General features: G+C 41.5%; 1 long non-coding RNA gene across 1 annotated transcript in view; it reads left to right on the top strand.

Annotated features, from left to right (window-relative positions):
- The window catches only part of LOC118116755, a 65214-nt gene that overhangs the window by 28461 nt on the left and 9552 nt on the right, over positions 1–27201 (top strand). The window contains exon 3 of the long non-coding RNA XR_004697690.2: positions 9115–9242. This is a non-coding gene — a long non-coding RNA (uncharacterized LOC118116755). The remainder of the gene's footprint in view (positions 1–9114; positions 9243–27201) is intronic.

Genomic DNA, 27201 nt, shown 5'->3' with positions numbered 1-27201 from the left:
TAAAATTCTAAAACTACTGCACTGATTTCTGTGAAACTTGGTGGAGGATTGTAACGTGGCCCAGAGAAAGAACCCATCAAATGTTGGCCTAGACAAAGGGGCGGATGCAGGAAGTTTCTAGCAATTTCTTCAACATTGTGTTCCCTGACATTTTCACTGATTTGGTCAGAGAATAATTAATGGATCTAAGTAAAATAAAAAAAATCTGGGATATTAAGGGGACTGATCTCGATGAGTGTGCACAATTTGGTGTTGCATGATTGAAATTAAGAGGATCGTTGTGCCTTGCTGGAGTTATGCACTTTACTGAAGGCCATTCTCGCCATATATTATTTGTGTCTTGCCATTTTTAGTTTTGTATGTTCAGATCATTTTCATAGTCACTGGCCACAAATTCGGTTAACTCTGAAAATATTCAATCTAATGACATAGTTGACACTGTAATTAGTTATTTCTGTAATAATTGATGGAACTGAGCATCTATGAGCATCAATATCCACGTCTCCGTCAATATTTGTGACTGCAACCTTCATTAGAGAAACTGCATTGCAGAGTTTGGCATCTCCCGATCTGATGTAAGCAAAGGTAAGGCCTGAGATGGTCACAGATCAATGCTTTCTGGATAGATCATCTGCCAGTGAACAAACACGCCAGTGCACACATTAGAGCAGCATAATTAATACCAGGAGAGTTGAGCTCTCAGCTGAGGGAAATCAAGGTTTTAATTTAATTAAAGTTTAGACTGCATACGAAGCATTGTGCTGCGTAGGTCTTTAGGTTTTACAAGCTGGTAGCCCAGGCCTGGTAGCTCTCTGGAGGAAAATTAAAACGCTGACTGCTACTGTTAACACGGAAATCTATGGGCTGTGCCACAGAGTGGAGTTAGTGTCACCATACGTGAGCGTTATTGTGTTCAGTGACAAACCAACTGTCTTTATATCCTCAGCGGAACATAATGATCAGGATTTGGAGTGAGATGATGACAGAACTGTATCCCCAATATTAATCCGCCTCCAGGATTTCAACCACACGGGCTTCAGACTGACTCAAAATAGCTCTATTGACAGATGGTGGGCCTGAGACCTGCCGTGAACAGCAACAATCATTATATCCCTGTGGAAAAAAAACGTCTAATTTAAATCCTTTTGCTCTCCCCCTCCTGCTGTGTTGCACTCATGCAGAAATGTATTGAGCGAATATTCACAAACACGCACACACACACACACACACGAGGCAAAACTTCCTTCATCTTAGCGTTTGGATTAATGTCTGTTAAATTACCTTTTTTTAGACAGAATTTACAGCCGTAGATTGTGTCTGTCAAAATGGATTAACAACTTTTTCCTCTGTATCTTTTCTTTAAGCTCATCATTTCGAGAAACTTGGAAAACTGTTCTCTAACGTAAGTGCATTATGCAGCGTGCACCACTAGTAAGAAGAATGGGATCCTGAGCTGCTGCTGTAACTGAGCTCAGTGGTACTTGACCAGAGCATTAGATGCAGCGTGGAGCTCTGGATTTTACTGCTCTCTGTAGACAAGCAGGTTATCGACAGAGAGCACGAAGACTCCTACTAAATTCTGATTACAGCCACTTTGTGACACCTGGGGGAGCGGGAATAATTTCTTTAAACCCGTCATAAATATTCACAGCAACTTAATTGTGCGTGCCGAAGTGATATAAAGACCCACCAGCGTCACACTTCTGGGAAATTGATGCTGCAGAGCGGACTTTGGCACCTCATTGGACTTGTGAGGAACTCACAGGAACAGTCCGTCTCTTCACGTCAAACGTTTCCAGCTCGCTCAGCCTTGCCTTCTGCCTGCCGGTGCTGTCCGTGCAGTCGCAGCTCTACCGAGGCTCCGCCACGCACTTTCCGCCATTGTTCCTCCTTCACGGTACCTCCCCCAGTCTTTTATTGACTATTCCACTAATTGCAGGCCTGCATAAACAAAACGTGCAGGGGACTTGGCAGTGTAAAATGCTCACATAATTAGTTTTGGGGGGGACTGTGTCTGTGGACATTGATCTGATGGTTTGCTGTATTGAATGGGTGAGGGAGGGACTCCAGTGACGGTGACATGTAGCCTGTCACATGGATCACAGCCTTCTGCCAATACTGCTCCCCCTCTTCAGCGGTCAGCTGCCGAGCATTTCTTAGAGCGACACAGGTGCCAATTGATTCAGGGTCATACAAGGGAGGCATCGTCGTAATTTAACACATTATTCCTTTGCCTTTTTATTGTTATTCCATTCCGTTGTCAGCTTTTGCCAAGCTTGCATCATGTCTTAATTAGTGAAAACAGACCAGCTCGTCAGTAATGACTGCAGAAATACATATATCAACTCATTAATTTGTGTCTTCATGTTAAATTACCTTTGAAAACGGTACTGCAGGCACCTTTTTTTTTCCAGGTGATATGTTTCCTCATCCTGGTGTTGCACACACCAGCAGAACCCTGTTAACAGGGGAGACGGTGATTTGGCGGAAAGGCTGTGCGCTGGTCTGAATTAAGATTGTGATGATGGGAGGGTTTGGGGTGCAGGTGCAGCGAAAGCAGGGGAGGTGACCTTGGCCATGGTGGCGACCCCCAAGAGGAGCCAGCCATCTGTCTTGGGCCACGAGGAGGTGACCCAGCATCATTGTTTAGTCTGAGGGGGTACACTGGGGTCAGTGGAAGGGCCAGACCTCCTGGGTGGGGAGCAGAATGGGGTGTCTGAGCTTTATGATGATAAAGAGAATGAAGATGTCGACCAACTGTGTACAATAAATTATGCCCGACATTTTTTTATAATGTTCAAACCAGCTGTTATCTACTCTATTATTTTGAGAGAATTCAGCATAAAAAATAAGAACTGCTGCTTCACGCCGAGTGTCCACCTCTGTGGCCTCTCTATTCAGAATATTTTTTTCCACCAATAAAAAAACCCTTAGCCACAATTATTCTGTCATTTTGATGTGGAACCCCACAACCCCTCACCAATTTGTGAGGCATTTTATTGAAAGCAGTTAGAGAAGAAGCGATTTGAACATAATTCTCTCCCTGACTCGATTCAAACTGGTCTTTTATTCTCCATCTTATAGGAATCTTTTCTATTCAGCCACGGTTCTGTTCAGGCCGGACACGCTGGTGGAGAAACACTTCTACTACTACTCTGCTGTGGGGAGAGCAGCCTACAAAATGGAAGGAAAACACTGTTGAAACATTTAGAATTTTTTACCAGAACAACTCATTCAGAGATTTGCACACATACAACCTCTTCCAAACGTTTCAGGAAAATGTCCGGACTTCATTGCATGCTTGAAAGCAGCTTAGGTTTTCTTGTCACATGTGCTTATTAGCCCTTAACATAAAAGCTGATGGTGATATGTCAGTTTGCTATGTCAGAAGTATTAAGACAGAGTTTTGATCTGATGTTGATGCTTCTGTAGATAAATAGATCACCAAGGTTCATTTTCAGGGGGACATAAATATCTGCACCACATTTCACTCACATAACAACCTGTTGGTTGTGTTTAAGGTCTTTAGTATCCATCTAGCACCATCAGAAGGACAAAGTCATGTGGATTCATCCTCTGGAGACCATGAATATTTATATAAAATTGCAACTTATTCAATGGTGGTTTGGATATTTCAGTCTGAACCAAAGTGGTGATTGTCATCCATAAATCCATTCTTCCTGCATAGTTTAAACATTATAATTAATGTTAATGAAATACTTGGGCTTCAGTAACTGAAAACTCTTCAAGGTTAGAGTCATTATATATTTTTGGTCATTTTTTACTGACCTTCTTTTCCCGTGTCCTCTTTGGTCTCAGGGGAAAAGCCAAGGACCGAATGGAGTATTGGTACCAGACAAAGACATTTGATGAAGCAGTCGGTCTGACAGGGACATGGCAGACGTGCAATCAAGGTGTTAAATGACAGGACGGCCATAATGTCTGTCCTTTCAGTTTAATCACAACCTCATTGCTCAAGTTCTTTCTCGGCCGTTTTAATCACCCTCCGTGTTTCCTTTCACACAAGACTTGACCCTCTCAGCTCGCCCCCCCGTCCTATTCTTCACTCTGACAAGTTTCACTTCTCACCTCAAGCTCATTAGTCACCTTCGGTAAGTAATAACATGACTGCAGCAGGATTTATATTCACAGGATTATGGTCGGATAAATGAGGAACTTCACACTGCGGTCATACAAAGCTAACTCAGCCTGTGTAAAGTAATGGGGCATTTTAAGCCGGATTAGTTAAAAGCAAAGTAGAAATATGTTAATGACACCCAACATCAGAGGCTGAGTTTTCACCTTCCTGGACTCTAGCTGGATTGAGAATTTGAAGACCAGGTTGCAAATGACAATGAAAAGCATCAGAGGGTCGACACAAACGTTACTACACTATACTGTAGATGTCTTTTTTTTAATACATAGTTTCTATCAATCATGAATTTGTTTTCAATCTACTGTATAAGCTTTGAAAAATGCCTTTTTGTGACATCATTTTATGACTTCTTCATATAATCACTTGTCATCTGGTATAATATCATGGGGAATAGTCTTCTGATCAATATAAGACTTAGATTGTCTCTCTAGCCCCATTAATTGTGAAGATATCTTGGAAAAATTTATTTTTGGGATCATATTATGGTCGACTTTGACTCTAGATCGATCACCTCCAAAAGTGTAATAGAAGAGGCCCAACAGTCCCCTTGAATTCAATCAAGCCACACCGAATTGTACAAACCACCTAAATGTGCCTGATGTTTCTAATCAAGATCCAAGAATTATTCCATGAAATGTCAAAAACCCATACCACGTCCTTCCACCACATTTCATGGCAATCTGTAGTATACATTCTGTGTAATGCTGCTAACTAACAGACAACAACCTCCTTGGTGGAGGTAATAATCTAGAAATACCTTCCCAGGTAATGCACCCATCGAGTTGGGTGGAAATCTATCTATGCGTTGTTGAATTTTTCTGTCCGCACAGAGACGGGGATGAAAACAATATCTACACTGTGTGGGGTTAGAAGCTCTGTCTAGAGTGTTAGGCCTGTTAAATCCACACAAGTGAATTGGTCATTTGCTGGTGAGGTAGATTGTTGGGGTTGAATTGGTTGATTTGGTTTACATGTCCAAAATCTTCCTCCTTTACCGGCTGGTTCACTGTGTGTGTCAGGATTCAAAGATAGATAAAAAGACTAGTGTTATTTTCTGCATCTTTTGTACAGTATAGATTTTTCTGTAGCCGTGTACAGTGTTTACATTGGGCTTTAACTCAGCCGAGCTGGTAGCCCCATAGGTGTGTGGAGCCGCTTTCCTCGAGCTGACATGTCTCTGAAATAGTTAATTTCATGGTTGGCACAGTGCACCATCCCCCTCTGTATTGAGTGAAAGTTAAGCCTGTATAAATGCATTGGTTTCTCAAACAGCACACACCTCTGACATTCTGCTGCCGCTCTCAGTCCAGTGTGTGTGAAATGGTGTGTGGTGAATCCGGCTTCTTTTAGCATGGCTACCAACCCCTTTTAGATTTCATAGGCTCCATTACTCTTCAATCTGGACCCTGTTTAAAGACAAAATGTATGTGTAGGGCTGCCACTACATCAGAGAAAATGATACTTTAACTGTTATATCTGAGCACGTGGTGCCCTCGGTACAGTAGCTGAAATATGGTTTGCTAGAAAAATATGTAAACCTTTTTTATTTTGAGGATTAAATTCAAAATGTAATTATTTTTTAAAGTTAATTTAAAGGCATAAGAGAGAAAAATCACTCCTCCTGTAGTTGTGTGGTCTTGATTGGACAGTTTTATGTCCTGATTGAAATTTATTGCCGTATGAATTCACCATATGGCAACCCCGGGCAAGTAGTTGCATGAAACCTCCTCATAGTGAACCACACTGTTGCTATTAAGTTAAGTGTAAAGTGTCTCCTCTGTGACCCTCATGGCCAGTTCACAGATGGAGATCCATCCAAAAAAACGCACTCTGTCCTTTGACCGTAATCTTGACTCCTGACCAGGATCATTGAACTTGTCCAGATCGCGACCTTGTGGAAGATGGAACGTGAGAGACATAAGGTTCACGCTGGCTTTTAGCTTAAGTGATTTCTATTTGCACTTGTACCTGACACTGACATATGAACAGCTCCCTTTTCTTTTGAGGGAAACACGCACATTAATTATGTCATTCTGATAAGTATAATTAAAAACTGGCAAAGCAAACCGTACATACTGAAGTGGGCCTCCCTCCCTTCGCGTTGTGAGCTCAGATAAAAATAACATTTGAATTGTGTCCATGCCAAACGCTTACAAACAGCCAGAGAACACAATATGAAACAGATGTCACCACAGATGGAGGATAAACGGATGCATACATTTCTGTTACCAGAACTGTCACTTGTAGCAGTAAAGGATTATTACGTTTGTGTTGGAGTAGAAAACCTAAGTCTGTTCAACAGAAAACCATCAGAGCCTTCGATGGATTTCACGTGACACAATAAGACAGAAATTATTTGAATTCTTCTTGTTGAATCCTTTACCCAAGGATTAAATTACCTTTTATTTGGATATCGCTTAAATCACAACATACATTATCTCAAGGCACTTTACATATTAAGGTCAAACCTTACAATATTATAGAGAAACCCAACAGTTACAACAGCAAGCACTTGATGACAGTGGAGAGAAAAAAACTCCCTTTTAACAATCCGTCTCAGTCGGATCAAACTTTATTTCCTGTCAGTAGTGTTGGGTATCGTCTGGGTTTTTGCAGATACTTTTGCTAAATCAATACAGGACTGGTGCCTGAGTGGTGCAAGAACCGATACCTCTTTTCCAACAGTTTAACATGATGCAATCCTTCTGGTCTCAAATGTATCTGTGCATCGCCAAGTGCTTCATTAGGTTTGTAGTGTTCCTCAATGGAATTGTTCTCAAACAATTTGCTGCACGTCGGGCTGCTGGAATCTTTTCGAACCAAATAACCGCTACCATTAGTTATTTTATAACTATCTTCTAAACACAGATATTATTTAATGATACCTGCATGAATGAGTATGTCTTAGGTTTATACAGACTCTTTGCTACTTTGCATTATTTAATTGAAACCTTTGACTTACTAATGCTGCCCGTGCCTGTTGTAAAAGGCCATTTCCAAAGATTATCACATCATTAATTAAAGGTCAATCCTGAAATCTATTCTTTCCTGAACAATTTTATCCTATGAAAGATTTTTAAATGAGTTTCTTAGATGTTGTACCTCTAATGGGTGACTCATTAACCTCCACAAAAAAGATTCAGTGTGGTCACCCCACAAGTTTTAACAGCACATATGAGATTACAGTAACTGTCATCCTCTCTGTAGTAATATTTCTTGGTGTGTCTATATTTTTTGACCAGTGTGCACAGGAGGTTGGTGGAGTAGGTGAAACACTGTCTGGAGCTGTCACCTACTGAGAAATCCCTAGGGAGCGCAGGTAGTGATTTACACAGTGGCAGGACACCCGCAGTCTTCACCATGGTGTGTTATGACATGTAATCGCTTTACTCCCCTCTGTGTATCTCAGCAGTTTTTTGTTTGGCACTGCACCTCAGTCCTCGCTTCCCTAACTCTGCATGTCGAAATGTTTATTTGAAGCTTGTTGGAGGCTTTTGTTTTGTGCTTCAAATGAATTTGCTTGAACTGGTCTGTATGTCATTTGTATGGTGGGTGCATAGACTGTATATAAAGATGGACGACACGTCTCCTCTTGCTCCCCACTGTCTTGAAATGAAGCCAAAATATTCTGGCGAATGCTGCCATCTTTGAGCATTTGGAGCCAGAGTCTGACTTTGACTTTTTAATTTGGCCCATGTCCCATCCAATAACATGGTGAAGGCAGGATTCATTAACTATATTACAGCCTGCCATCAGGGGGCGATCAAGATGGTTTGGCTTCGAGTTTGGTGAGCTGTCATGTCACCCATCTTTAAGTACAGTCTACTGGATGGGGTTATATGTTTGACAGTATATAGAAACCCAAGGGGATCCAGATGTGCATCTTTACAGTGAAATCCAGAGGCTGCACATATTCAGTTAACTGGAGGGGTTTTAACAGCTGGTTATCTTGGCCAATGGTTTATCGACCATACCCCTATAATAAATGTAACCTGCAAACATGGTGGATTTAAATATGTGAGTAAGGTGGTGGTGCGGAAATTTCCTGATAATTGCATGGCAGCTGTCATGTCCATTTGTCCATCTTTCTTATGATTTGGTTTTTGTTATTACATGACCTGTAATGGATGTTTATTTATTTTTTTCAAACAAGATTAATATTCACTGTATTTTGTATTATAATTTTAACACTGACAACTGATTGGATTTCCACCATTTAATGTTCACAGACATATAATGAATAATAATAAAACAACTTTGTTTCTTTAGCCCTTATCTAAAAAGGTTACAAAGTGCTTTGCAAAATGAAGGAGAATAAAAAAAGAAAAGAAAACTAAAATAAGACAAAAAAGAAAAGAAAATATTAATAGCCATATCTTCAGAGTAGGCATTTGATTGTAAAGCCGGAGGCACTTTGACTGTTTTGTGTCTATGTAGCTGCACGAATGATGTGTACCAATGTGGTGAGCTTTGGACTTTCGCACGCATATTTTATGCTTTTGATAAAAGAGTCATGATGACGCATGAGGAAATTGAACCACCGTCTTGTGGTTGTCCTCCTCTGTCAACCACTCAAGTTGCACTCTACATTCATGTCTGTCCCGGCTCATATATAATGAAAACTTGAAAGGCATTTCATTGGTATCATGTGTATTTTATCGTAGTTAACGTTTGAATTCTTGTCTCATGGCCAATCACGGGAAGGGAGGCCACAATGACCTTTGATCTTTGATCCCCCAAAATCCAATCAGTCAATCCTTGAGTCCAGGGTGTTCCTGAGATATCATTTTCACTAGAATTGGACGGATGGAAGGACAGCTCGAAAGTAATGGTTCCTCCCACGTCTGTTGCAGACATGGAGGCATAAAAACACCTCAGTCAGTTAGTGCGTGTCAGACAGTCTGTAGTTTACCACTTTACGGTGATATGTGCCTCTGACAGTCATCTCTTCTTTACAGGTCACTCATCATAGACATCCGACTGTAAACACAGCCAGCACTCAATCTGAAGCCTCCTGCTCTGATCTGCTCACTGACTCTGCACATGGCGATCTGTTCAGCCCAGGATGGACAGATACCAGGAACAGGTAAAACATGTTGCTTTTGAGAGGCTTGGAGAGGACACGTACCACAGTTTCCCTATTTTTTTTCTAAACAAGGGGCAAGCACTCAGTGGTTACAAACACCCACGCACAAGAATTTGAGTGTGCAGACAAATGTTTTCATGTAGGTGTTTGTAACCGTAACACACATACATGGAGAGAGAGAGAGAGAGAGAGAGAAGGACGGAACACGAGCATGTTTTCTATTTTCCGTGCCCTGGGCGTTAGACATACACCAGGAGCAACAGAAATCTCGCCAAGTGGGATAAGATCATAAAACTGCGAGGCACATCTCCTCTCATTTTCAACTAAATGGATACAATGGTGTCAGCATGTTACTGCGAGCCCCTCAGGATCCAAAACACTGGCTGGTCTATAAACTAAAGCAGTTACTCCATGACAAAACACGGACTCTTTTCCCATCAAAGAAAGATTTCATTTGAAACTGTGTAGTAATCGCAAACATATGTGGGAAAAAAATTTAACTAAAGCAGGGCCGGAAAACAAGAGATATTTTGGGGATGCTAGCATTTTCTAGCTATGACCACACAGCACATGTAACACCAACGTAACGCCAACCAAATGCATGTTGCTTGCTGCGCTTGCGTCTTGGAGACAAGTGATAACTATGGTTGATTCTGACATCAACCAAATCATCACAGTAAAATAAAGATAAACGCTATAATTGAATTGTATCATTAGTTGTTTCATCCCTTGCTTTGAGTAGTCATTTATATACAAGAACATTTTAGTGCTGTATCCTTGTTATGGGGGGAAGTACTGAGCAGTGTTTTCCTGTGTGATGACTTTGACTAATCCTCCCATAACCTCTTTTATTACACTTGTTCCTTTGCTAAATACTGTGACACAGCAGGTTGCAGAAATGCTGATAGGAGCTAATTGTCACATTGATAGGGGATTGTGCTGTGTTTAATTTAATTTCCTCTGTTTGCTTATCCGGCCTCTTCTCCGTGCTTTATTGGCCGAAATTGTACTGTCAGTCTTCTAAGTTGTTCGGCTTTGCGTTAACCTGCGGGGACCCTCTGAGGTCAGGTGTCGCCTCGCAGTCTGGGCACAGATGAGAAACGTGGAGAAAGGAGTGACGGTGATAAACTGAATTAAAGGCCATCAGACGGTGTTGAGACTGGATCGGCTGCAGAGGTGTCAGTTAGTAATCTGTGCAGCGGTCACAGTTTGCTGAAAGAACCCTTTCATGCAATTGTCACTGGAATCGGTTCACATTCAAATGTGCGACATTTTCAAATAGAAAAGTGAGAATCTTGAACATAAGTCACTGTGAAATAGTCTGCGTGCGAAAGCCATTACTGAAATGCATTACAGACCTCTGCACCCCCCCCAAAAAATACGTCATTTATTGTCAAAGCAGAGGTGATTCTCTTCACCTTATTTCCTGCCGTATCCTCCATTACAAAGCTCCCGTGTGGTTTCAAAAATCCCTGTAATACCTTTTCTATAGCAGACCTGTTAAAAAAGGTTATATCATTCCCTCGAGGCAGCAAACTTGATGCGTTCACTCCTTCGCTCTGCCTCTTTTCACTTATTCTAGTTTTGACAGCGCTGTGGGGTGAATATAGCTGAAGGCAAGTTTGAACCCCATGCGCCGGCTCGCCACGAGGCCACACAATTACGTGGTGCTCGATAGCAGAGCCTGACTTTGACACGATCTGTGTCGCCATATTGTGTGCGAGTGCCGGATGGGAATGGAAGCCACCTCTTGAAAACCTCCCCGAAGGCACAATGCAGAAGCAACGTTAGCGATCCGCTGCTGGTGTAATGCAGTGTAAGCTGTCACGTTAGCATGAAATGCTGATAAGACAGTTTTGCACACACATAATTTCACATGGACTCATCTATTTTTCTATTTAGCATCATTATCAGCCGGAGCAGTGTACTGTTTTACTGGACGTGAGCTGACTTCTTTATTCGAGGGAAATTGACTTCTTCGTGTTTGTGTGGATTTTAGAAGGGTAACGGCGGCGGAATCGTTATTCAGTCCCTCGCCATCTGTGCTTTGAGGAAAAGGGCTTGAATGGTGCTCGCATGATTGAGTGGCACCTGCTTGTCAGAGGGTTTCTGCAATTTCTGCACTCAGACGGCAGCACTCCACCTGCATGCCAATCAGGCTGTCAGCATAATCCCCTCCACCTACATGCACTCGTACACAAAAGCCTGCTCTCCCTCCCCGACTCTCTCTCTCTCTCTCTCTCTCTCTCTCTCTCTCTCTCTCTCTCTCTCTCTCTCTCTCTCTCCCCTCCAGAGTTTTCTTTCACAGCAGATCCCTGCTAGGTAGACGGACACACTTGCCCATCACAACATCCATTCATGCATTGACGACACTTGAAAACGGGTTCTAATTAAATTTTCTCTGCAGATATCAGTGTGTTTTTGTCAGCTGGGTTGTCTTAACAAAACATGGAGGTAAACCGACACTGACGCCTTCGACTGTCTGCTCACTGGAGCATGGATGCCAGCATAGATTCACCCTCCCTCAACGTGTTGAGTGTGAGGATTTAGTTTTTCTGGTATTTACAGTGGCTGACATCTGTAGGAACACTTCCAATGAAAGGAATCGGGAGGGAAAAAGAGGAGCGTTCTGTGCTATTGATTTACATACAATGCAAGATGTGAAAAGGACCTTTGCCCAAACGTATGATCATCTGCTGTGCTATGTGGTGTGTGTAGGTGTGTAACTGTGTGATCATGCATCTGAGTGTTTCTGTGTGTGTGTGTGTGTGTGTGTGTGTGTGTGTGTGTGTGTGTGTGTGTGTGTGTGTGTGTGTGTGTGTGTGTGTGTGTGTGTGTGTGTGTGTGTGTGTGTGTGTGTGTGTGTGTGTGTGTGTTAGTGTGGAATAACAAGCTTCAAAAAGGGGTTATGAACGACTGTATCAGCAATAGGAGCTCTGCCACGCACAAACAAAGCACAAGCCCATTCTCCTGAGCATCTCCTGTGATCTCTGTCTTCCCTGTCATGTCAAGACAGTAACGGGTGTCTCACCTAAGGCGAAAACACTGCATCACTGTCTCCCTCTTTATCTCTGCGTTTATCTATTGTTGCAGCTCTCTGGGATGAATCAGGGAACATTGTAGTTCTTCGCTGACGTGGTCCTCCACTGTGCCAGCCTTGTAGGTATCGTATCTTTTGGCACCGCGCTTTCATCAAGGGATTAGCCACATGGTGCTGCTTGGCTCGGGCCACTTTCCCAGCAATGCACCCATGCTGGGCAGGCTGGAGGAACAGAAGGTCAGGACATGCCATAACACTTGGAAACACTTGGCTGGCACCAGCATCAAGGCCGCGCCAGGCACCGGAGACCGTATCGGTTGCCAATATCTGATTTAGGTGACTCACCTGGGTGTTCTTACTGACTTTTGTGAGATTTTCTTCATCGGGGTCTCTCATAATGAGCCTGCACAGTGTAAACCTTAACTGCAAATTGGATTGGATCAGTGATATCATCTTTTGCAGAGGTGAGATTTCACAATGACTGCTAATGACATCATGGAATGTGACATCAACTTGAAAAAGAGACAATGACCGGAGGATTACTTTTTAAAGAAATTGAGGCAAAAAACGCACCTCCTCCTTCCTCGGTTCACTCTGTCACTGTGTCATGTTGCTGCTTGTCCTTTTACAAATGAAACCCCCGTCCCTCCTCCACATCCCTGCTCTCTGCAGCAGGTAGTGTGACTCAAAAACAAAAGAGCCTCAGTGTCTTGATTAAACTCTCTGAGCTCAATTTACATCTCAGCGCTGTCTGACAGTGGGACGTCTTTAACGGGAAGCTGACATTATCAGTCGGACTCCTACCGGCTCGTGCCCATGTGCTCAAAGTGCAATTTAAGTGAACAGTTTTTTTTTCTGAACATGATTATAAGAAAGTAATACCGTCGTGAACAATGCAGCATTATGTGCTCTGTATCATGTTAAATACCCCTGCATAAATTAGTAGTTACTCTGTTTATCCATTCGTAAAAAGAAAAAGAAAAGCACTGAATATGAGGTCTTTTTTTAATACACATTTTTCCCAATTAAAGAAACATTGAGACACAACTATTCCATTTATCAGCTGCTTCCTTAGGTCAGTGTGTTCGAGGTCACAGCTCAGTTTCTGCCTCTTATGTAGTTTTTTCTTTACCAACGTCGTCAAGTGTTTGCTCTTGATGGGAATTGTTTGATCTATTTAGAATTACATCAAGCACTTTATAACCTTGTTTAGATAAGTGCTATAGAAAATAATGATCTATAATTGTTATTATAACATTATAGAATTATTGAATACATTTTCTATAACTCAACACTGTCTTATTTTCCTACAGCTTGACAGATGTTGAGCAATCTAATATTGACAAATAGGTAATTAATAACCGCTTGATTATCAGGAGATAAAGCCCCGGTAATCTGACAAAAGAAAGATAGCATCTCTCTGAATGGATAATTTTGATGACGCAGCAAAGACTCAGTAGATTGTGACTTACTGACACATACATTTTCAATTCAGCGTCAACAGGAAACGGCATATGTGAGCAGAAGTGAGCTCAACACAGTATTTCTCTCATATATAGTGGAGTGTTACTACTGTGGTAAGAAATGAGCCAGATTGTGGGGATTCTATTGAGAGACGAATGATGACTATCCCGTCTTTGCGCTGACCTTGGAGAGCAACACTTGATTCAACTTTGATTTGATTTAAATAATGTAATTGCATTTAACTTTTGATAATCCATAATTCTTTCTCTGGCTCTAGCTTCTCCATTGTGATTAATTGCTGGTTTCCTCTGTCTTTTATGTTCATAAAAATGATTTGTATATTATCAGGGTTATGAAAATTTCTCACATTTGACTCTGGAAAAAATAAAGAAGAACCTGGCCAATATGGGTTTTAAGAGGTAAAACATTTCACCAACTGATATATTGGTCGTGAAGATTTCAATGTAAAATTTCCAAAGACATTTGAGAAAGAGCACAGTTGATATTCTGGTATCATGCCCTTTTTAAATAAATAAAAAAGTATGTGATCCGACTGCCTGCTAACGATCCTTTGTGTTCAAAGGGTCACCATATTTGTGTCTTAATTGCCTCCAGTGAGAAACAGGATGCTTGTGGGGCATTAGACTAATAGTTCCCTGAGCATGGTGAAGGCAAAACACCACCTGGCAAATGTCACAGCCAAGTCAAGTGACAGAGGGGAGGGTCCTGTTTACACTGAATCAGCTGTAATTGTGTGTGATTGAGGTATTACAGACTAATTGTGTCTGCAGTCATGGATCCATTCTGTGCAAACTCGAGCAGTACTCCAGAGGAGCACTTAAGCAAAGCACAATATTTTTTCATTATTTTCTCAATTGCTTGTTTGTTCCTGGAATTACGACCTGACTGTCATGAAGAGGAAGTACATTTAAATCGCATTCAGAAATCAAACTAATTACATCAGGAGTGGAGTTGACCAGCCAGGCAGGATTTTTTTTGTCCTCCCCCCATTTCATGTGTGTAGCCGGTCAATAAACAATCTGCATAACTTTAGCGCATCAATATTTAATGTGCCAGCTAAAGGTCTCCTCTCCTACAGGTCGCAGCCAGTCTGGGTTTGATGTTTACTACTTTGAAATTTGCCACAGACGCAAACAGTCCCAAGGGGGTTTCACTGCTGTGTGTGTTTGTGTGGATGCATGAATAGAGAGGTGCGTTCACGTGTTTAATATTGTTATTGTACTTTTGCAAGTCTTTGTGTGTCTGTGGGTGTTTCCACACATCAGAGAGAGGGGCCTCAGAGCCCTCCCAAGCCAGCAGAAACGATCTGCTCCCCCAAATTGCTTACAGCCGGTCTATCAGTGGGGAGGGGGGAAATATGCGGGGGAATTTTTAACGACAAAAACAAATGAGCCAACACAGGCACACAATTAGGGGGAAGTCATGGCTATGTGTCGTCTTTAGATGAGCAACATGATGGCCTCTTTACCCCTGGCGGGGGTAAAGCCCTGCCCCAGGAGAAGGCTCATTAGGGCAGAGGAGGGGCGGAGAGGAGGGGCTGCTGACAGTCAAAAACAGGGGGCGTGGAGCAAGGGGGCCGCCGCCACTCAGGGAGAAGAGGGGCTCGACTGAAGTCCTTTCACAACAAGGGTCATTTTGATTCTTCGGGGGACATTAGCTCACGGTGCGACTTGCTGCTGGTTAATCGTTGTGTCACACAAAGGGCGGCTGCCACAAGGGGCCGCGTTCCACTACTTTGTTGCGTAGTGAAATGTGTTCACAGTTGAAACTCACATCCTACAGAAATTCACTTTGACTGATAGTGACGAAAATAAATGACTAAACAGATTTTGTGACCACAACCGTGTCATATAGAGGAAACTCCAGGGATTTAGCTTTTAGCTCATGAGGAAAAAATTATAACCAATTGAGATTCTCCCTAATTAAGCGATATTATTTAAATGAAAGTGATTCTTATATCTTAGTCGATCTGACAATGATGAACCAACCTCAGCAGTTAATGAGTTATAATGCGGAAGTGTGGTTCACTGACTAGGTCCTAACTCACTGATCTAATCATTAGATGATGCATCTCATGAATCATGATCTGTCTGTCACAACATGCATGTGTGAACTTCACAATGCAAACTCGGCAGGATTCAACAGATACCGGAGAAACATGAGCAGCGCCTGCACATATAGATGCTTTATCTGATTGTGCTGCTGTTACTGTACGGATCAACTGAATGTGATCTCCATCACAAAAGCCTTTGTTCAGTGGGCGCAGCAGCTTTTGGTCCCACTCTGGGACTGCACATGAAGCACACTCCTGGGTCTTTAAAAGCTGGAAGAGTGCCACCAGATGGTTAAGAGCAGAAGTGAAGATGTCATTTTCCACCCTGCCTCTTCCTAAATGATTCATTACAATCTGCTTCATCTCATTCTACTGTTCATAGAAAAAAAACAACTGGTCCTGCAGCGCATCCACATTATTTAAATAAGAAAACTGCAGTTGCACCCTGAAAAATTCATTTAAATTAAAACAAAGATTCTTTTAATAAAATGAATTTAGCAAAACCCATCACACCTTAGTACAGGAGCATAGTCAAATATTCCCTGTTGTAACAACAAGTCCCTGATTTTCCCTCATGCCACAGTAACGATCAGTCAAACTTTCCTCTTTGAAATCAACCGCCGTGCTTTGTTTCCCTGTTGATCAAAGCAACTAAACCCAGACTGATTTGTTTTCTGTCTCTTGTTGAATTACTACTGCGCTGCCGCATTCAACAGAATTTGCATACTGGGTATTAGCTTTGAAACAGAGCGGGCTCCGCGCAGACGAGGGCATACAGCTTTATTTAAGCAGCTAATTGGGAATCAAGTAAGCATCGCTAATCTGTTTAACAGAAAATTCTATTTTCTTAGCTAATTAATATTCTCAGTTCGGGCAAAGTTGGAATCCAAACAACAGCAGACACTGGTGAGTTTGCTGCGAAGTCAGACTGATGAAAGTTTAGCACCGACATAATCACACCACCCAGTAACAATAACAACTGCTATGCCATTACAAATAAATTCAATGGCTATTCTCTTTTTTAAAAATTTTTTTAGCTTAACTCATTTGAAACTTGTGTTTAAAAAGTAATTTCCAGACTTCCACATCTCTCACAGAGATTCTCTTAATATGCACTGCGGGGATTTGTGTGAAGGCAAATTTATTCAGTTCGACTCCAGCACCTCCTGCAGCCTCTGACACCTGTATAGTCGTTAGGACCATGTCAGGGAGCCATGAAAGAGAAGTGATACTAACTGACGCGTCACAAAAAGGCTCCTTCTGATGGACGATATATCTTCTGTGATTCAGAGCTTGCATTTTCACAGCATTTAATGAACTCGGATCTGTGAAGCTAATTCAAGGCTTTTCTGTATTCCCCCTCCTGGCTTTTCACAGGTTAATGTTGAATGCATTTAACAGCGTGGATGTGAAAGATGGCCTCACAGGAATGAGTCACAGCCAGTATCTGTTGTCATGGACCCACTCGCGTCTTTCATAAGCCATTTTCAGACATGAACTCGGGCGAATGTCGGGTCTCGAGTTTGCCTTTCACATGTGAAGAACAGAGCGGGAGATTGTCCGCGACTGATGTCTCCTTTTAACTGCTCTATGGTCTTCTTTTGCCATTTTGCTTGTTCTTTCAAGGACACATATTCCACAGCAAGTTGTTTTCGCACTCGGTTCCTGACCTTGGACCAACTGGCCCCCACCTCTATCAATCACCAGCTCAACCAAGAACAGGAGAAAATGATGCTGCTAACAACATTATCACAGCAGTTGTTCACATCTCATTGATTTGACAAAGGCCATCGCTCAGCAGCGTCACTCACATAGTTCAGTGCCCTGTTATGGGAGGGATGGGTAAGCACAGAAAATCAGATACTAAAGTGGTCTCAGTGGTAGGATTTAAAACTTTATCATTCTTTTATCCCTTGTAAATTATGAGCAAAATTATTTAAAAAATATCTAAGTTCTGAAACACTGTATAAGCAATCCAATCCAACAATGGATAAATGTCATGTATTTGTTTTTTTAACTGATATGAACGTTTAAGGCTGAGATAAAGCTAAACTAAGAATACAAAATTAGAAATTAAAAACAATTTAAGGCCTAAAAAATGACAACAGTGTTGAATCAACACTCAGATACAGACAACCAAAAACTGTTCATTATCCTCAGTAGAATTTATTACATGCTTATGTAATGTTTCCATTATTTTGTCCAACCCCTGCACTGGACAGTAACATCAAGAACCTAATTCTAGTAATTGATTGTGTGTTGATAAATGTGCATGAAGTCAGATCAACAGATCATCCACTCACCATGAGGGGTCGTTTGTTCTTGTCAAATACAAAACCAACAGATGATTCAAGACATAATGACAAGATAATGGTCCAAATTAATGTGGACATTGGGTTTTGTAAAGCTCCAGAGACCATGGATCCTAAACTTCCCATAATGCAGCTGGATTCCTTTCCCTTCCTGCACAGTACATGTATCATAGGTCTGTTTCCAAGGCAGTATGACAGAGGCAGGTTTTGAGGATAAAATATTTTAGAAAACAAAACAAAGAAATCATCAAATGTGTGAATGTGCAGCTTATATTCTCCCACAAGGCGGTGCTCCGAGAAAATGGAGGATATTGTGGACGATGTTGCAAAAGCTCCACTAACACCTCAAAAACACATCAATCCGTCCAATAGCTATACAGCTTCTCCTTTTGATGGTCGCAGGGGGGCTGAAGCAAGTCTCAGCTGACAGCAGGTGAGAAAACAAAAACAGCACTAGTTTATTGAATTTTTTCAAAAAAAATATTGTGCATTCTTTTTGATAAATGAAATGGTTTTACCACTGTAAAGATACAAGTTGGCATCTGACAGCAAAAGTTTTCTTTTCTGTTGGTTAAAAAAATTGTTGATTACTGAAATTAATATATCTTAAAGGTAATATGTAGCATATCGATATAGTTATGTAATGCAGTGAAGTAATGTATATAGAGTTTGTATAGAATTGGAACGTGTGGCACATTTTATAAAGGAAGGATGCTCCAACTGCCTGTTTTTAATGTTTTGATTAATTGTTTAACAAGAAATGATCAGCAACGCCCCCCCCCCGTGCCCCATCTCTGACATTAAGGCCACAGAGCACTCCGTTTTCCAGCGGACACACCTGTCCCCTGCGGAATACCGATGTCACACTATTCATCATCTTCTATTGAGAGGCGATGAGGAAATGGATTCACCTACGAGGGGTCTCCAGCGGTCGCTCCCCAGACAGCCCTCCCGCCCCCTCGGTCCCCTCTGTGGCCTCCCGAGGGAGGTTTCAATTAAACAGTCTGAATGTTTGGGACATTTTAATCCCCCCCGCCTCCACCGCGTTTATCTCTGCACCCACACTCTGGAGCCCAGACAGTGGAAGAGTGCATCCATGGATAAAACTGTCTCTCTTCAATTTGTGTGCTCCTCCTCAGTATGGAGATTAGAGGCGCAGTGTATGGCGGTGTGCCTATTCAGATGTCATGTGTTGCGTGTGATGGTTTGACACCACTGTTACTGTTCAGGCTGTAGACGGAGGCTGAACCATAAGTTTCACCTTGTTAAAAAAAAAAAATAAAGCATCACTCTCCCCATGTTATTGATGATTTCTTTAAACCCTCCGCTTGGCTAGGACAAATACTGGAAAACCCTCCACACAACATGTCAAAGTAAAATAACAATAACTGGCTTTCTGCCATAATGTAGCACAATATTTGAACACATTTGAGAATCTGTTAGGAAAAAAAAATGATAATTTCCATCCAATACTGTTATATGACTATTAGGAGTTTGGTGAGAAACAGCGGGTGTTGTTGATCTTCAGTTTGGGTGCCAATAAACCAACCAATACAGAATAAGAGAGCGCGACGAGATGACTAATTAAAAGAGCACTTTTTTAAAAACCTAATTTTTCGCATTATGAAAATTTGGCATTTGTTTCTTTTGTGTGTTAATTTGAGGAACATTAGTCTTTGCCTCACACAAACAAATCTGTTTTTGTCTGCTGCTATTTTTCCATCTCTCCATTCGATTACATGCTTCATGTACGTAATGAGTCTGTTCATACTTTTTTTTACATTTGGCTTTTTTCTTAATGCTTCGATTTGAAATGTGCATAAAAACCTTTTGTTACATTGGTTTCACTTGCTTAGTCAACTTCTTATCTTTATATCAGGTGCAGTATAAATCCTGGATTATCTGCTTGTTTTTATCCGCTGTAGTGTTTAAATCTTGGGCTGGTTGTGCAGTAAGTTTGGATGGTGTGTATATTGCATGAATTATCCATAGATATTTGTAATTATATAAGATTGATTATTTTACTTTAGGTTGCCTTGTAAGAACTGGCTATAGGGGCAACAGATGAAATACAGCTCACTCTGGCTCATTTACAGTATTTTGTCTTTGTAACGAGCACTGTCATCAAATAAATAAACAAAATGCATTAAAAAAATACATATTTAATGGGACATTTAATATGCAGCTCCAATTTACACACACTGTCTCATGCAGAAATGCAACCGTTGCACTTGCAAATGATACAGAACAAAATCAAAGGCAGCGGATAAGCAAGGCAACATAATTGAAAAGTAATTTCAAAAGAAAAGGATAAAAGAAACAAAGTAAAAGCAAAAAAAAACCCTGTCAAGTAATAGACATTCGATTAAAAGTACATTTTCAGTGATATTATTTATTCAAGCATAGAAAAATTGCACAACCCTCCCCCCTTTTGACCTCCTCATTAATATGTACGGACTATTAGCATAAAGCTGTAGCAGAGTAAAGCAGCGGTGAATTGAACTTGTCAGTGTAAGGACTTCATATAGTAGATGTTGTGTATTTCTTTAATTTACTGCACTGGAAAAAAAAGTCTTTGTCCATTCTACTTTAGTGCATCTGTTACAGAGGCAATAACAAGATGTCTATACTGTCTGCTGTGAGCCATTAAATATTCATGTGGAGATTGATATGTTTGTGTGAGACAGAAAATTGATGTGATGACCTCTATGAATCAAATCGAACAGTCTGGCCACAGTGCTGATTTTAAAACACGTGCAGCGCTTTTCTTCGTATAAAAAAAACAAACAAAAAACAGACCCTATGGCTTCACATTTTTCTCTTCGTAACCAGTCGGAGTCGATCTTCGGAGGGCGATTTTGCTGAGAAACAGCTTGTTAATGGCGAATTGATTTCGGGCTTAATGGGAGTATTGATTGAGGTGATTGAGAATGAAACTTTTTCATCCAGCGTTGTGAAGTCAAAGAATCTGTGCAGGTCTGTGCAGGTTCATGTGTTAAATGCTCATCATTAGCGCTCTGCTCTCAGCTCCACACTGCCAACCGGAGCACGGGGAGATTAAGGCCGAAGAAAATCAACTTCAACAATTTTGTCTCTAGTCATCACGGCGGGTTTGTGGGATGCTCATTAAAAACTATCTGCAATCGAGCTCTGCCCTGCCGTTGTAGAAAAGTCTGATCGTTTCTGATGGAACTGTTTTCTAGTCTTTCCCGGTCCAATCAGAGAGCCGCGTCCATTTCCTCTGCACTTGTTAGTATGCATGTCTGTGTAAGTCAATACTTAATAATCTGCTGTGCTCATTTGTGCTTTCCAATTCAGCCTAATGGGCTCTTCATTAAGAAGAGCTACCTGGCTGAGTTTGCTCGAATGTGAACAGATGCAGAATAAAGCGATTCCATTTACTCGTATCCTGCGGACACCACTTCAGACGCACTCCCTTTGATCACTCTAAGACACACACACAGTACTGATTCAGATACCATCATCGGACATGACTCCAATACTGCAGGCAGTGGAGAGGATGCAAATCTATGTACTGATCCAAATCATTTCTTCTTCTTCTTCTTCCTAGCTCCAAACTGCCACTGGCAAAGCAGAGAGGCAAAGAAGAAGTGATTTCCAGTAGTGAAGCGATAGTCAGAGCTAGCTCAAATAATACATTTAATAGCACTTTTCAAAACCCAGGTCAAACAGAGCACTTAGTCGATATATAAACAGCAAAATGTGAAAAACAGAAAAAAACGTGTACAAACAACATGGAAGAGAAGACCTAAATGAAAACATGTCAGCAATATCACGATATATCACGCTGGAAAGTCAAACAAGTAAAACAGCAACATGCACCGTGTGCAAGACCTCAGTTTCATGAGGTGGCACTAGTGCTGCCAATTATAACACCAGCAACAGGTCTGAAATGATAGTGATAATCACGCCCACACAAGGTTAGTCGATACAGACGTTAACATACATTATATGTTATTTTTTTAAATGCACTGGTATTGGATTGGTATATCGCTTGACATAGAAAGTCCAGGTATCAGAATCAGTTTTAGGAAAAATGCTGTCAGAACATCTCTAACCATTTGTGTTGTCTTTCACTTTGTGCCGGACATTTCAGTTTTTTATAATTTCCAATGGTGTCATTCTGCGTCTACATGCACAGATTTGAGTGTCAAATGTGGGGAAAAAAAATACGTCTAAAGACAATCAACATGTCTTTGGTGAGGGATGAGCGTGCCCGGCAGCCGGAGAGATTCATCACTCATCAGACTCTGTTAGGGAAATTTAGGAGCTTAATTTTGTCGATCCAGGCAGTTGATCCAGGCAGTGATTCAACATTGTTATACCAGAGACTGATGTGTCGTCTGTAACTGATGTACAAGCGGGCGGCCATTCTTCAAGGAGAGGGATGGTCTCTCCTGCAGCAGTTAATGATGTCATGCTGCTAGTTGATCTTTCTTTTTTTCTTCTACAATTTCAATGTAGAACTGGTTTAGATGGTTTATAGAGAAACTAGAACTCAAACCATTTATCGATTAATGGATTTACAGGCTTTATTGTTGACTAATTGTTTGTCAATTATTGAGCTGTTTATCTTTGTTTCTGTATCATTGTAAATTGAATATCTTGCTGTTTCTGACCATAGGTCCATGAAGCAAGCAGCTTGACAGGGTTGCATTGAGTATTGGGATATTTTTCTGGTAACTCTTCATTATTTTCCTCTTGATTTTCTTTTCTTATTACTAAGACCAGAAGATCAGATGGTGGCACCAACGTCATCGAACGCTTCAACAGTTGTCAAGAGTTTCCATTATACCCGTTAACATGGACGCCAATATTCTGATAATAACCTGGTTAAGGCAATAGTGTGAATAAAACACTGCCAGGTAAACAGCATTTTCTGAATACCTTAACCATAATAACATCACACTCAGATTTGAGCAAATAAGGAAATGTTGAGTATTCTGACCTTAGTTGCATTATGAAGACATGTATACGTCTTAATCACAATATAACGCCCTGTTGCAGTTTTCCAAGCATATTGTGAAATTGACATACAGCAGTATTCCAGGATTCCAGTGTGATGACGTTAATGTGAGTCATAGTCCGACTCTGTTCTGTAACATGTAAACGGAATATGAATGGAATATTCTATCTGCAACATTACAATATAAATAATGGCTTACTCTGAATAAGGTCAATGGTCCGAATATTGCTGTCCATGTAAACATTTGACTTAATCTAATATAGTTAAGATTTTCTTGACTAAGATAAGAGTAAAAGACTTTAAATCATCTAAAACTTAATAATAAACCGGATGAATTTGTCTTAATAACAACTAACGAGGTTGTTTAACAGGACAAAGACTAAAGCTAAATGAAAGAGTTTCTGACAAATTTTAAACTAGATTAATGGATATATTGTAAGTTACAGAAACTACTTTCCTCAAACGCCTTTTCCAAAGCTGACGTCTGCAACCTCTGGTGAGATTGTTTTTATTCACCAGCCACATTTGAATCTGTGACAAACTGCTTCACCCGAGTCTGCCCTGGAAAGCTCTGGCTGGGTGAAACTACTTCTGGCTGAACAATGATCTGCTCGGACAATGCGACGGCAGTCTCCAGACGGAAAGAAGAAAGACCCGCCTCGCAAAATCCACTCTGACATTGCCAACGGCTTAAGATATGAACATGGTTGATTTTCATATAGCTCCTCTACTTGTACCTAGATCTCCATTTTAATAGGCTAATTACTGTGCAGCTGGTTCGGCGGCCTGCCTGCTCCTCTGCCTGCTCCGGTTCTGAATGGGCCGCAGCCGCTGCCAGTGGAGACAGCTGGCTGTTTAGTGCGCTTACCAGAGATGTCAGAGGAATCCTTTTTCTAATCCGCCGCTCCCTGCTGGGAGCCTGTTGTTGGAGCCGCATCACACAGAACATATGACACCATTGATAAGAGGGTCTCCATACGACTCAGTCAAATTAAAAAAGGATCACTTCGGGTTATTAGCCGACTGTCTGGCAGGATAATATCGCTATCAATACCCCACTTATTCAGAGAACATTTTGTGACGGAGAGTGTGTCTTGTCACCACCGTTTTCCCTCATGAACCGAGTGGTGCATTCCATGAAGTGTCCAGGACAGACAGCGCTTGGATTGGATGGTTTATATACCTCATCCCCGTCCGGATGAAGTGTGTCATCCAGAGGTGTGAATTGAGTCAGATCTCAGGGGGATTGCAGTTGGATTTCCAGCCGACCAGAAGAAAGAGGAGGCTTTCCACATGAATCCCCACGAAGCGGCTTCAGACGGCACAGAAATGGTCTCGTTTCCACTGATGTGATCCTCCTGCACAGTTGTCCAGTAATGGCCTTTATAGTAGATAATCATGTGCAGTATCTGAGCCCAATTGCCCATCGGTGACCTTTTTGTTTGGCTTTATTTAAATTTGCTGGGTTATATTAGCGTCGGGATCAGATAAAGCCGTACAGCGAAAAAGTCTGGGAGCCCCGTGCTAATTGCTCTGCGGTTAGATAAGCATCTCGGAAAAGCAGACGTATGAATTATGAGCGCACTCAGATTTTATTACCAGCGCATTGTAACTTTGAACACATGGCGGTCCAACCTGGGAAATAACTGTTTAATATTTTTACTAAACAGACCCCTGCCTCCTGCATAAAGAACCACACACACACACACGCATTTAAAAAAAACCTACAAACGCTTACAGTAAATACCAAGTGGGTGGTAGAATATGATTTTCACCTGGCGAGCAGCAGCATCAATCTCTCTGGAAAAAGAAGAATGAGAGCCATTGAGATGAGAGCGATGATTTTAATTCACTAGTGGGCTGGTGGAAGAGGACGTAACATGTTTGATATTCCCAATAATAATCAGAAAAAAATGCTATAAGCTTTTTTTTATTCTGAAATGCCTGGGGGGGGACAGAGGAAGCAGCTCAGTCTCTAACTCATGAAACGCACGATACAAGACGTCCTCTCTACCTCTCGGTTAGGAATGAGGTGTTCACAATAAGAAAGCATAAATGTCAGGCGTAGAATAATGTCACATAAGACCCCATGCATTCATTTCACCCCTGAACATGTCTGGTGCAGTTTGAAATAAAATAAAGCATTTTATTACATATCAGTTGTTTTTTAATATATCTCAAACGACAGTGTCAAAACAGCAGAAAAGCAGTTTGTTGCATTTGCATCAAGGAGAGTCCTACGTACCAGGAGGATAGAAATGGCCCTGTGTGTTCAGAGGGGGGTTCAGCACAGTCTGATTGATTTGGCTGTAATAGTGACAACAAGCCTCCCCTGTGTTTCACTCCGCATAATTCTTTGATTAATGCCGTGCATCCCAAAATCGCTCCACTGCAACATGAAATCGAATTAAATCACCTGGATACAATCTGTAATTGATTGGAAATGTCAAAGAAGAGGGGCAATACCATTAATAACGCCGAGGATTTCTTTCCTTAAAAAGAAAGTGGATTAAGTGATTTCTTTTTATATTGAGTTTTATTTGGCCCATAATGCATTTCATCATGCTGCTAGGTGGGATCAGGACGTGTCACATGTGAAGTATCAGAGCAGGATATCACCTCGCCTCTTCTCGTCTGTAGATCACGTTGACAGATGCCCGTGTCGCCGCTCCCTACAGGCCAAATTCAGACGTATGTTTCATTGTTGTTGCTTGTTGTGTACCAAATCAGAGGCCGCAGATCACTAAAGCATTAAATGAAAGCACTGTACTCCTCTATCCACTTCACAGTGTACGACTTTGTTTCAAATCAATACTGTAAATTATTGAAGGCGTGGGACGGGGATATGCCAAATGATATTCATTGAAGGGAATCGTGTTCCCCTGAGCTGTCAATACAGCGGCGCACGTTCTCCTGCTCCACCTCTTGGTGAACCTGCTGCAGGTAGGAAATTCCTACTTTGTCCGATGGTGTGTTTCATGAATAACAATTACAGACTTTCATAATTCCTCTCGTGTAAGAGCGTACTGTCTCAGTGATTGATCCTCTTAAATCTGCCTCTTCCCACCTCTCTGCGATGAGCTGACAATGCACTGTAACACATAAAACATCAGGAGCCTAAAGGTGTGTCTGTCTGTAGAGCTAGGTGGTATTTTTTACAGTTTAATAACTGTAGGTTCAGTGGAGAGTGTGGGGGGGGGGGAGACCACCTACAGAGCAAAATGATGCAAATCCAAATTTAATGGAGGATAAAGACTTTGTGATAAAAACATATTCTGACGCAGGTATTTTAAATTGAAACCTACCTCCTGTCAAACATCTATGAAATTTAACCGACGCATACAGACCCAAAGTGCCCTGACACGCCTTCATTTGTTCTGTGTAGCACTTTACTGTGCATAGTCTAAATGGTAGGTTTCATATTTTATTATATTTTACACATACTGTATGTACTTGGTAAAATAATTGTGGAAGTAGCTATTTGTATTTTTAAAAATATATTTTCTCAGGATCATGTGTCATGTGAGTTATTTGACTACATTAACCCTGATTTAACCCCCGATCCTCCCTGTCATCCAGTCATATCACGTTATTTTTCACACAATCCGAGATAATTTGTGCAAATGTGGAATCATTAGCATCCGTCATGTCCGAGGCACGTTGGATATCACCACCTTCTGAGCAGGTTTAGCTTTGACGCGTATCTGCTGAAACTGTGCTGACCCAACACTTTTAAGAAAATATGCAAGGTAAACAGGCGCAATACATTCTGGGCTGTGAGGGGCACAACCGGCTCCTTCGCTGATGTGACAGCCATTATTATTCTTGCTGTCAGTATTACACACACAAGTGAGCAGATGATGCCTTATGAGTAGTAGTATCCTAATAGAGCCATCAATATCCACATCCATGGCCTCGTTCAGTCCATCACACCTTGTTCCACTGCTGGTGTGTGTTGGCGAGGGGGAGGTTTATGAATAAATCGACAGAGTGTGCGATCCTTGAGCATTTCCTGCAGGAAATGGGTGACAACGCATCAGAACCTACATGGCGCCCCGTCCCACAAAGCCCCGTCTTGTCTG

Source organism: Hippoglossus stenolepis, chromosome 10, assembly GCF_022539355.2.
Source record: "Hippoglossus stenolepis isolate QCI-W04-F060 chromosome 10, HSTE1.2, whole genome shotgun sequence".
Taxonomy (NCBI): Eukaryota; Metazoa; Chordata; class Actinopteri; order Pleuronectiformes; family Pleuronectidae; genus Hippoglossus; species Hippoglossus stenolepis.
The sequence above is the reverse complement of the archived record's forward strand: the minus strand, read 5'-3'. Positions and strand labels throughout refer to the sequence as shown.